A 12,126-nucleotide genomic window follows, 5' to 3' on the forward strand; every position below is an offset into this window, starting at 1 on the left:
AAGCTGTCGATTCTTCAGTAGGACACTAGCACTTTGTAACAAAATATGAGACGCGTTCCTATATCTGCTGCAAAATTCTATTTTGTTTTGTTTTCAGAAATAAAACCTGTAAGATGTAACGCCTACCATCTATTCAGTGTCAGCTTCTTTTTGTGGACTGTTCTTCGCACAGAAACAGTAAGAAATTGAGGTCTAATATAGTTGTGTTTAAAATGTATTGTAGATTTCAGCTAGGCTTCCTTAGTTACTTTCTGATAGGAGGTGATAACATTAGATCTTCAGCAGAAGTAAGCGAGCACAAGATGTAGCTGTCTCGCCCCCAGCTGAAACTCCAGTTGAAAATCCAGCCTATATAAAGTGACACAAAAACTTTATTCCATGTAGAGCAGCACTTCAGCCTATTTGTCAGCCCATAAAACAAGAGGAACTAGTTAAAATAGTCCCAGAAATCAAACCAGTTGAGTTAGAGTGTCAGGCTTAGTACCAAAGTGTAATTTTCTGAGTGCAGTCACCTGGTACTTTAACCCATTCTATGGCTTTGCTTATTGCTTTTGTTACCTTTGTTCTTAGATACGGAGAAGTAATGTTGAGAATGTCAGGTGCATTTATTACAGTTTGCACACTAAGAGAAGGCCTGTGTTGCCATCATACAAAATCCAGTTTAAGGAAAAAAAAAGGGAGGGGGAGGAGAAATAAATTGAGTGCTCAGGGGATGTCCTTCTGATCCAAAAGTAAGTAGTATTTGGAGTACATCTTAAATATATGGCCCACCGAAGGCTTCCCAGACGTGGCAGGCCATCAGGCTGCAGTCAGATCAATCTGAGCATCAGTTTCCTTCCTTCCGCGGTCTGGGTGGGTTCCCTAAATACACAGTCAACACCTAGAGTTATGGTTTCCTTTCAGGCTTTCCTAGTATGACAAATCTTGATTTGTGTATGTTCTCATGAGTGAGATTCTTAAAATGATACTGCTGCTGGAGGATTTAAAACTCAGCAGCATGTTGCCAAAAGTTTCAAGGTCTAGTATCTCAGATACCAACCTCAGAAAGTTTACCATAATGGGATTTCTGTTCTAATTGTGGCTCTCTAAATGCTGCTGTCTTATCACTGTAGTTTATTAAAACATCTTACCATCTTTTCAGGAGTTAAGGAGAATTTGGTAGTCATATAGTCCCAATCCGTCAGTAGTTTAAGATTTTTTTTTTGGTGTCGGTGTCCAGTAATACTGACTGAGATGTTCTATCTGGTTTGGTCTTTGCTGGCTCAGTCAAACACCCATTCTTGTCCATGGGTGAGCATTACCAGGACTCCCAGTTGCAGCATTTGTCACAAAGCAGGGCTCTGGCAGAGGGAGGCTCTTTCGCCAAAAGCCTCCTGGCCTCTCCCCTTCAGGACAGCAAAGTGTTTCTGTGCTACAACAGCTTTGTCCATGCAGCTGGGCTCTTTGCCCACAGCTGCTCAGATATATATATATATTTTTAAAACAAAACAAAACAAAACACACCTCGCTGGGAACTTGACGGTAGAGTCAGATCTTCATGAATTTCCAGGTTTTGGTAGGCGATAGTTTGCATGAGGGGTCTAATGTGTCTTCTGTCAGAGCAGCTATGTAAATTGTGTGCAGAGATTGACAGGTTACAGCAACAGAGCTGGGTTTCCTGTTGTTTCGGAGAGCAGTGTTCTATAATGGAAGTAAGGTGGCAGGGAAATTACCATCGCAGCAGATGGACTATTTCCTTGTCTTCAAAAGATTCCTATTTCAAGAGCGAGGTTTGCCAACCGGTCTAAAAAAAGAGGAGAAATTGCAGTTCTAGTCTGTGGCTTGGAATGGATGCCATGTTTTACTTCAGTGACCGCGGTGGTAACTTTTCAGTCGGAAGTAATACATGAGCTGCTTGAGGTGTGATGCAGTTTTAAACCATCCCATTCACCTCTAAATGACAGACGTATTTGGCGCATGGCAAAGGTGTTGCCAACAGGTGCTTCCCTGCATGTATGCCATAAATAATACTAAGTGTTTATCATCATTTCAATAGGTGACGGAGAAAATTCTTCCTGCTGTATTTCAAGAAAATAGATTGTGCTTGGCTGGCACAAGGCATAGTTTTACCCCATAAAGTAACAGAGAGAAGCGCTCACTGTGTGACTGTTTAATCTCGGTACATCATTTTTTTCAAAACATCTTTACCAGTAACTGTCTGTAGTGTACCATATTTAGGATATAGTTCATTCAGCTTTGGGGTCTCTGAAAGTGAAGATAACTACTTAATTCTCGTGCAGAAATCCACACCAGCAGGGAATCTCTTAGGGATGAAGGGTTGATGAAGGATGCTGGATGCAAACGCTAGACCTCGTAAGATGTGTGAGATACCAGAGGTACGGTTGCAGACTGAGGAGCCAGCCTGTTGGCAGGTATCGGCACAGGTTGACGGTGTGATTGTGCTGACTTGCACGAGGGGAAAATAAAAGAGCCTGTGGTTTACGCGTCAGGACGGCTGTATTCTAAACCCATTTGATTCACTGAGTCCAACGCGTTGTCGTCCGGCACCGTGTGCTCTTGCCAGAGGGCGGCTGAGGGTTGCTGGGGCGGGAGGTTCCCTTGCTGTGCTGCTGCTGGTCCTCGGCATTCGCTGCTCAGTGGCTTTCTGCAGCTCCGCGTTTTTAACTTACAGCTGGGTGTGGAGACAGTCGCAGGCTCCTAGATCAGCCGTAGTGATACTTGGTACAATCGCGTCGCCCACTGACGGGCGCAGCAGCCCCGGTGTAGATTTAAGGCAGTAAAGTGGTAACCGGTGGTTCCCGAGCACCTCCGGGATTGTCTCCTTGGGGTGGCCCAGGGCAGCTGCTGCCTGCTTCGGAGGAAGGACGGGCTGTGGGTTTTACGGTGGCAGCACTGGCAAGCCTGATCTGGGACGGGGATCTGTGAACAGCAGAAACAGGATGTTCATAAAAAGTCATTACGATAAGCAAAGCAGATTTTTACTCGGTCACATCTGTACACACATAACAAGAGGATCCATTTGGTCTTTTATGGCTTTTATACAAAAGCTGCCTGGAATACGCGGTGTTTGCTGCCACGAGCTCTGACATGGCAGCTGCACTGCTCATGCAGCGTGCACTGTGCACTTGGTTATTTATGAACGAGTGAGGGGGAAAGAATATTTATTTTTTACAGATTTCTCTATCTACCAGATGGCAAAATGTACCTGACATACCTTGGTCACCGGGTGGTTAGAAGAACAGTAATCTCCATGTTATCTGTAGGGCTGGGTCCTTATTTTAGCATTTTCAAACAGACGCATTTTTAAAATGACTGATTTGTGAGTTGTACGCGGGATGTTTCATGTGTGAGAACCATGAAAACACCATAATGCGTAAGAGTCAATATAAAAGCAGTAGGTTTGTGTTCACAGGCTGATAATCGGCAGCTCCTTTGAAAAACCTAGATAAAAAATAAATGTGCTCTTCCACCTTGGCAAAGTGATTCTGTAATTGCCAGTCAAGGGCTACCAGCAGGGATTTAAAAGCATCTTTAATAATGAAATAAAAATATCTGGGCTTTTAGACCATTCGGAAAATACTCCAACTGCTTTGTGGGATGAGTAATTTTTTACTAGTTTTGATTAATAAAACCACAAATACAGTTAGCTTGACAATCCTCAAATAAATAGAAGACGGTGGATGTCATTTTTTAGATGCCACGCGTTCCCTCAGACCTCGATGGGAGTCCCTTGGCAGCACCGGCCCGTCGCAGTTGGTGGCGCTTGCGGGAGGACGTGGTGGCATGTCTGGAATGTGCAGCTGCCTTCGGCACCAAACCACCCTCCCGTAAATCTCAGCTGTTGGAAGTCCATTGCCATCAAGATATAAGGGTCATAAAAGCTGTTTAAAAGTAAGAACTGGTTGGGTTTTGTCACTTTTGTCAAATCTGCTGTCCAACTGAAAGTGCTTTTTATTTGATAGAGACAAAACGTCTTCTCTGTATGGTTTTGTTCACGTTGCTGGAAGTTGGGAATGTCAAGCTTTGCTTAGAAATTTCTCACCTTCCTTTTCAGTCATCTCTCCTCTCTCTGCTCGAGCAGCTAAAAACATGATGGACATCAGTAGCAAAACGTCCCGCTGATTTTCATTAGGATGGGCAGTGTCCCACACCTTCCCGAGCTACTGCACAACTCTGAAAAGCCCACAGAGAGTATTTTTTTAAGTAGTGGTATTTTAACAGCAATTTCCCCCAATTTTGTCTGTGCATCAAGCGCAGCTTCTGCAAAAAGATAGGCACGAGGAGGTGGGATCCTCCAGCAAAGTAGGTGGAGCAGCAAAGCTGGGCTCCTCAGCCCAAGCAGCGCTGGTGTTGGGAACCCGGCAGGCTTTTGAAATATGATAAATTATTTGCTTCTGCTAATAGTCTGTTGTTGAGAATAGATTCGTAGTTTATGAGGATTTGGCCTGGTTCATTTTTTGGTGCGTGGCTTTAGACCAACTAATGTAGCTTGAAGTCACATGCTTCTTTTTTAAAAACAAACCCAGCCCCTCTTCAGCACTGCATTTTAGACCTGCAACGTTTGTGTTAACTCATACTGAGCCTTAACTTGCAAAATAAAACTCTTACCATGTTTCTAAATTTCTTTCTTAGAGGGGAAAAAGAGTCCCTGGACAATTAAATTCCCTTTCTCCGTAATTACTGAAGAAACCTTCAGATCAAATAAACGTAATACCGGCTTTTCCGGTTACCTTGCCCACATAGCCTCGCCTAAGCCGAGAGGTGCGCGTGGGGGAATCCTGCGGGATCAGGACCATCATTGCTTTCCCACCGGAGCAGGCGCCCCGGCCACGGGGAAGCGCGGTGCAGCTGCCCCACTGCATCCGAAGGGATGGGATGGGGATGCCCCAGCGGAAGGGTGTGGAGAAACCCCCTCAGCGCCTGCAGCAGAAAGCGGCAGTCGGAGCTGCATCTGCAGGATGCACGCATCGAAGTGTCGTAGGCTTGTTGCTCTGCATGTCAGTAAAATGGGGCTTTTAATTTCCGCATCTTTCGCCTGCTGCTGTTGGAAGGCTGTCCTAGGCACTTTGCGTGACAGAGCTTGTGTCGGGCGAGCAGTTCTCTCTGGTTTTGAGTTGTTACGGTGGAAGATTTCACGGTGGCTGTAGCAGCTCTGGGTACTTGCCATTGTGATCTCCGGCCGTCTCCTTGGAGTACGGTGGTGGTGGTTGTCCCAAGCCCCTGTGCACATGGAGTTACTGCTGATGCAAAGACTTTTTTATCCTCGTAGTATTGTTACTGGGCATTGATTTCATCAAGAAACGTGAATTCAGGAAGGACGCCACAGATTTTCATTAATTAAATAAAATGTGTCTTTTTTTTCACCCCTGTGAAATTCATTAATTGGGGGGAAAATAATGCAGCGTGCAGACAAGCCTATAGGAAAGGCCAGCGTCTCCGTAAATCAAATTCTGCGTTGTCTGCATGCGTTCCTACGGTGAGGGCAGGTCAGCGAGCTGCTCAAGGGACTCTCCACTGCCGACATGGTAAACAGACGGATTCCCGCGGCCGTCCATAGGTGAGCGTGGCAGACCGGTGCTTCCGCTGCCGCTGTTCATTCGCTTCCTCTCCTGCCTTGTAGGTTGATTGCTCTTCATGTGGTTATATTAATTGCGCAGCGTAAGCCAGCCGAGAGGAGCTCGGTGCGCGAGGTCAGCTTCGGGCAGTCGCGTTACGTGGAATGCAACGCCACAAATCATCGTCGCAGAAGTGTTGGTATTTCCTAATGGCGTTTCATCTCGACGTTTGTGCGTGCCTGCTTAAAATGTCCCAGGCTCCTAGTTTGGCTGGTTTTCCTTTTTTTTTTTTTTTTTCTGAGGCAGAGTCGTGTTTGATGTAAACCGGGTAATTCTTTGTGCTACTTGTAGCAGATTTTAAAAACCAGCTGCTCTTTAAAGCCGCGCAAGCTATTGGCAAGAACCGGCAGAGAATATTTAAAAGACGCAGTGATTCTTGTCAACGTGGTTTTTTCTTGCTCATTACCAACTTGCCAACAGTTCAGTCAACATTTTTCAAGATGACAAAAGGCTGAAAGAAAACTCTTTGTGGCAGCTTCTGCAATGTTCAGGTGAACATTTCTCCACGTTCTTCTTGGCTTGCTGCTCCCCAGGTTTGTTTTTTTCAGGGGGAGTATAAGAGTAGACAGGCTTTTGATGCTTTGTGAGGAAGATGTTGGCCGTCTCTTAATAGGATGTCTGAAGAGCTTGTGCGTGCTCCTGGACAAACAGCAAGCCAAAGCAGAAAAGCGAGCAGCCAGTCAGGATATTAAACACATCCCGGGTCCCGGCAGGATGAGATGTTGACAGTGTTTACTTGGCACAGAGTCACAGGGACAAAAGGGACTTGGAGACGTCAGCTAGAGAGTTTCTCTGCCCTAAGACAGGTTAAGCTATACTTAGCACGTGCCTGACGGGGGGGTGTTGAACCTGACCTTAAAAGCCTTTAATAGTGGAGGCTCGACCATTTCCACATGCGGTTTTTGCCAGTGCTTGACTATCTTTACGTTTTGAGGGTGGCTTATTCCCGCAGTGCCTGAGTACAAGATTTTAGGGTATGGGAGAAAAAGACGGTGTCCTCAAAAGATGTTAGACAGAGAAGCATTTTAGCTGTTTTTACAAATGCGGCCTTAGAAATAATGATCAGATAAAATCTGAGACGAGATTTTCAAGGAGCGCCAGCCCAACTTCATTGCTAGCCACAGGACTCCTCCACGCCTTTGAAAATCTCTTCCTTCAAATGGCTTGTCAGGGTGACGGTTAATAGCCATACCAGAGAGGTTCAAAAAGACCTTTCTCTTCTGTGCTGTGTTTTCTATCTAGCAGTTGCCTTTAATTTTTTTTTTTTTTACAGAGTTCTGTCAGTAAAAAAACAGAAACCAAAACCAAAAAAAAAAAAAAAAACCAAAACCAAGCCCAAAACAACTCAGCTTGCCAGCTTTTTCCTGGGTACCCTTTTCAGACACTTCGAGTCCATCGTTAAAGCCATATTGCAAGGAGGAAACCAAAGGCGAACAGCATCCATTTCATTAGGCAGCGCTTGTGCCAGCCGCGCCGAGAGGCTGGTGAGCCGGCGGGCGCCAGAGCCTGCCCTCGCCCCGCGGCCGCCCTCTCTCAGCTGCTGCCAGGCTTGGAAATGAGCGTTTTCCTGGCTGTCCTCCGGCAGGATGCTGCTGGCGAGGCATCGCCTGCACTTGCAGCGAGGTCCCTGCCTAGTGTCCGATCCAGCCTCTCCCCGGGAGACGTGGGAAAAGCTGCCTGCGGTGGTGTCAGCCGCGCAGGGAACAGGACATCCCTGGGTCTCTGCTTTGGGATGGGGACCCACGGCTGTACTTGCGATACTGTCTCCAGCTCTAAACCCAGGACTAGGGGAACAATTTTGAAACAGTTAGGAGACTAAGGGAGCAAGTGCAGTGTGTTGGCAAGAGCGGTGCGCTCCCGAGCTGACGGTGCACTGATTTAGCCAGGGAGATGCCGAGGAGTCACGGGGGGACAGACTGTGCTTTTCTCCATGCCGAGTACCCAACACCAGGAGTGGGCATTCAACAGGGATGCAGAGGAGAGAGCACATCCCTCGAGCAAGGGGTGCCATTGCCTTCACTTTCTGCCTGTGCCGGGCTGTTGGAAGCTCCCAGCCTGCGCTCCCGGTCGCTGTGCCTGGCACCAGGGCAGGGTTTCGCTGTGCTCAGCAGAAGCTGTAGGCTTGCAGGAATGGGTTGGCAAAACCTCTTCCACACTAATGATCCAGGCACGGGGCAAATGTCGTGCCGGCGTGCTGCCGGGACCCGGCCCCAGCTCCCACCAGCCCTGTTCTGCATGGCACCATGCAGCTCGGAGGCAACGGCAAAGTCTCCTGGCTCTGGCGGTGAGCGACGTTAGCACCTTCTGCAGTGCGTGGCAGCCCCTTGCCAGCCCCACGCTGCCGTGGCAGGGGCCAGCGACACCAACGAGAGCTGCATGGGGCGCTGGGGTGGTGCCCAGCACCTGTTGTGCACGTCCTTGGCTTTGCAACCCCAAGAAGAAACAGCAGCGAGTGGTGGCAGAGGTGGCCCTGCAGGCGCTGCCGGAGGCGTGCAGAGCCCATCAGTGGCCATTGTGGCCCCGAGGCCCCCTTTAAGCTGCTTTACGTGGTGGTACAGACCCGGGCACTGACACCCAGGGAGACACAGCAAGGAAAAGCAAGGACTGAGTGCTGTATTAAGAGCTAATATAAGTGAATCCACAGGCGGGACACAAAGCAGAGGCCCTAGTAACACCGGCCTCCTACAGGAACTTGTTCCAGGTGTCGCCTGGCCCAGTTATGGCACGGGCATGGCAAGGAGCAGATGGGTGAGGGACCCAAGTCTGTTTGATTCCAGTAAGAGCCTTTGACAAAAACCAGTGCAACTGCGTACCGACCAGAGGCTGACTTTCTAAGGGCAGTATCTCCACAGAGAATCGGCTACGGTAGTTGGCCATCTCGGAGTGTTGAGAGAAAAAGCATTTTATGGCGAAAAATGAAACGGGTGCAGCAGAGCAGGTCAGAAAATGCAATTTCCTCAACAACCTTGTGAGCGGGAGAAACGGCACTTTTATAAAAGGGGAAACGAGGTGTGTGGAAGGGATGAACTGATTTTGTCTAAGCCCAGTAATCACCCCAGCAAGGATGGCGGTAGGAATTTTTGACTTCTAGTTTTACACACAAACTATGAAATACAGCGGATGCCTGTCAAACTGCACTTCAGTTGCAAATTAACCAATATGTTCAGCAGTCCCTGGCTTTTACCATTGATATAATCTTCAGAGATGCCTGGAGAAGGAAGGGTGTTTTCCTCCGCGTTTCACAGTTTCTCTCCCTCTCCGATAGACTCTTAATCCCTCGTGCTCCCCCTGATTTCCTAACTCCTGCTCAGCCCTAGCAGCCCTACCCAGGATAAGCAAAAACAGGTTGCGGTGGTGTCAAAAGTGACAAAAAAGTCTGCGCTTTGCAGCGGATCAACCTGAGCCTGACTTCCAAATTACACCCGTTTCCTCAGTAGTCAAAAAAACAGAAGAGCAGCCAGTAAAGGTGAATCTTTAGTTGATTTTATATCCGACGTATATGCTTTTCTCTTAAAATGTGCCCTTTCTTTTCTTCTTCACAGCATAGTGGGGCGCTGCTCCTATTTTCCCCGCTGTTGAGTATCAGCGTGTGCTTTGAGTCCCGTAGTGCTGAAGAGGAATTACTAACAGAACTGAGAAATTACACTAATCCTGTAACACTTGCAGGCACAAAATTCTTACCAAAATATATATATTAAAAAAAAAAAAAAAAAAAAAAGGAGCATTTTGCTTCTGCTGTGCTTGCACGCGCATCTGCAGAACAGCCAGGGTGAAGCAAGGCCCCGACTTGTGAGATGAAGCAGTGCTCTGTGGAGATGCAGGGACTGAGGTGACTGAGTTTTGGACAGCCTCCACACGCAGTGGCTTTCCCAATATAGGCAGAAGAATTTACATCGTGCACCGTACAGGTCAGCTTCTAGCTTGTGCGTGTGCCTCTCTTCTTACGGTACTTACCTGCGTGCTCAGTTTGGGCGCCTGGATGAGACAGAGGAGGACACCTGCGGCTTGGGGAGCCAAGGTTGCTCCTGAGGTCACTCTGAAATACCTGTCAGGAATTTTCTAGCTTTACTGATGTGGAAGCAGAGAGGCAGAGGGTAATGCTGGGTTCGGCGAGGATGTGTTTGCCTGGCAAAGCGCTAATGATAGGTGTGCTTTCAAATACAGTCCACCCTTCGTTCTCTAATACTGCAGATACCTCCTGTTCCATCAGGGCATCATTCTTTAAAATACCCATTTTTAAGCTCCCCTGCCAAAACGCCAGGGTTATAATGGGAAACAAGTTATTTATGGCCACACGCTCCTTGCTACATGTTTTGTGCTGTACTCAAAATGACGGCTTCTGTCGAGGGTGTGTTGTACGCTGTTGGTCGGGTGTTGGTGCTTGTACTGGAGGTCGTTTCTGCCTGTGCGGGGCCGGGGGTGCCAGGGGAGCAGGGCCCTCTCTCCCGCTGGTGGGACCGTGACAAGTCACACGGGCCGGATCCCAGCTCGGCAGGTCGCCAGGAAAGGTTGCATGCAGGCTGTGGGGGACACCCGGCTGCCTGTGAAAACGGAGCTGAAGCCAGAAACATCCTTCCCACCCCCCCAGCCATCTCGCTGATGGGGTTTTCTGCCCGAGTGGGAGACCCCCGCGCTTGCGCTGCTGTGTGTCAGGTCTTCCCTGGGTCTGAGCCACTTAGGAGCCGTCCTTCATGCAACCCCAGCTCCTCACCACCAGGGTGGTACCCCAAGTAGAATAACTGTGTTTCAGGGTGTCATCGCTGATATGGGAAGAGGCTTCTAGAAACCCTTACGGCAGGGAACGTGTTAAGTGACGCCTGCGTCGTGGACAAAAGTGATGTAGGACCTCAGGGTCAGCAAAGCCTGGGGAGGGTTGGGCTGAGAGCAGAACGGCATCACTTACAAAGGGGGCCTTGTCCCTCGATCCTTGTTTCTAATAAAAAATCCCATTGGCAGAGTTGCTGCCCATCTGCACGTGCATTCTCCCGCTTCGCCTTTGCGAGGGGACCCCAAGATGCAAGCAGCGAGCAGGCTAGAATCAGGTGGCCACAAAAGGCATCCCTTGGTCTCGCTGGGTCCTAAACGGTGTCCCCAGCAAACGTCTCTCCCTCCCCTGTCCCCTGCTCCGTGGCTTGTTCTCGGCTCTCGGGCAGCAGCAGCGATGGGCGGCGCTCTGCTGCCTGCCTGCTGGCGGGAGCAGGAGGCCAAAATAGCCCATCTGGACATTCTGGCCCAAAATGCGTTTAAAGCATTTCCTCAAATAGTTGTTTTTAATTTTACTAAGTCATACTTAGTAGCCCTCAGGACACTGGCTGTGGAAGAGGGAAGGGTTATGCCCTAAAAGTGAAATAGGATGGATGGATGGATGGGTGGATGGATGGATGGATGGGTGGATGGATGGATGGATGGATGCTGTGTGAAGGACTGCTGAGAGTTTGGTGTGGGGTGAGAGGCATCACATCTTCCTTAGAGAGAGGAGCCCTTGCAACGTGGTTTGAGCAGCGTGGGGTGGGGGGGGTTGGCAGGGGAAGCACTTTGACTGAGAAATGTTCTTTTAGATTAAACAACAAAACTCTGCATGCACGTACAGACTAGTTCTTCATAATGCGGCCAGGCTTTGACAGTGTACTGCGGCATTATTGCTATTTATAATCAACAATTACTAACACTATAATCCAGTAAACTTAGTGGTAGCAATTACAGCAACATAAATAGCAATCCAGATGACTAAAGGCGTTGCTGTCAATGCGGACGGCAGCTATAGAAAAAAAATCTGGAGGGAAGATATCGGAAGTTGATGTGCGAGCTTGGGTCTGCTAGTCTTTTATATACCATTTTTAATATACTTCCTGAAATGAAGCTTCAGAAAGGTACACTGCCTCTTTAAAATTAGTCTAGGAACTACAGGTAGTTCACATTATTTTTAAAATAATAAATCTCTATATATATCTATATTAAAATATATATGTATACATAAGTTGGCTAGCCTGCCTTGTGGAAAGGCTGCAGCTAAACTAAGTCTGAGCTAATATTGTATTACCATGGTCTTCTGGTTTGTAGATAGCCCATCCTTATTAGATGAGGTTCTGTTCTTGCTCCACAGAAGGTGCCTGTGTATATAACTCCTTTGTATTGCTTTCTGCAGAGTCCCTTATATATTTCTTACTACTAATGCTGTGTAGAAAAGGAAATCCAGAGATTTTACTACTGATAATTAACCATATAATGGCCATTAGCAAAATAAAGATTTAGTTGTTTGGGAAACAGATTATTTATATTGTGTATGGTTTATTGCCTGATAACTTGTTTGGTGACTGGATATTCTTTTCCTTCTCCTGGTCCTTTTCTGCTTTTTCCAGCTATGGTGTTTACTCCTCACTTTGATTATCTAGCAGGCAATAAAGTATATTGTATGTTTTGAAGCCGAGCGGTGTGCTTCTTAATTGTCCATTAAGGGGGAGTCAGTGTCGGTGGGAGCTGGACGGTGGAGGACCTCTCTGGCAGGAGGACA

The sequence above is a fragment of the Larus michahellis genome, chromosome 1 (genome assembly GCF_964199755.1).
Source record: "Larus michahellis chromosome 1, bLarMic1.1, whole genome shotgun sequence".
Lineage (NCBI taxonomy): Eukaryota > Metazoa > Chordata > Aves > Charadriiformes > Laridae > Larus > Larus michahellis.